The sequence below is a fragment of the Orycteropus afer genome, unplaced genomic scaffold, assembly GCF_000298275.1.
Source record: "Orycteropus afer afer isolate SDZICR_OR568_19922 unplaced genomic scaffold, OryAfe1.0 scaffold00999, whole genome shotgun sequence".
Taxonomy (NCBI): domain Eukaryota; kingdom Metazoa; phylum Chordata; class Mammalia; order Tubulidentata; family Orycteropodidae; genus Orycteropus; species Orycteropus afer.
The window spans coordinates 34,307-35,042 of NW_006922586.1; positions in this window are offsets into that span (position 1 = coordinate 34,307).

Consider the following 736-nt stretch of genomic DNA (forward strand, 5'->3'; position numbering starts at 1 on the left):
CTGTGCCAGCGTGGCCCCACTGCTGTCGGGAAGGAGGCCAAGGGGAATTCCACTCCAGGCTCAGGTGTTATAGACGGGAAGGGGAAGTGAGCACCACAGGACCCCAGACGCACCACTGCTACGGCGGGTACCGAGTGCAGCCAGGGCTAGTCCTGAGCTTCCTTGTGGCCAAGGGGAAGAGGGACTTTCACCTTTTCCAGGCAAGACAGGCTGTGCCTGGCCCCAGACCATCTTCCCACAAGACCCCTGGTGAACAGAAGGGGGCAGTGCCCACAGCAGCTCTTCATGTCGCCAGTCCTCATGGCCCTGAACTTGGCTGCCTGGGGTCCGTGGGCCGGGCTGGCAGGGTTGGGCAGCAGGGGAAAGTATGAGGAAGGCCCCTGTGCTCAATGAACTGCGGTGAGGAGCTGGGCAGAGGTGGGAAGGAAGTGCAAGAAGGGAGCATCAGGACTGGGCCTTGGCCAGAAGGTGGGCATGGGAGGCACAATGGTGGAAGGGAGAAGTTCTCTTGGATAAGAGACAAAATTGAAAAGAGAGGCGTCGAGGGCAGAGTTCCAGAAAAGGTCCTGAGATCAAGGGAAGCTTGTCCTCCTTGGAAAAGTGGCTGTGGCCACAGACTTCAAGATGACTGCCAAGAGAGGGCTCAGAATCATCTAGAGGTGGGCAGGGCAGGCTAAGCATTTCTGTCAGGAGGGGATGAGGAGGGGGAGGCTGAAGGATTCCCCCAAGGATCAGG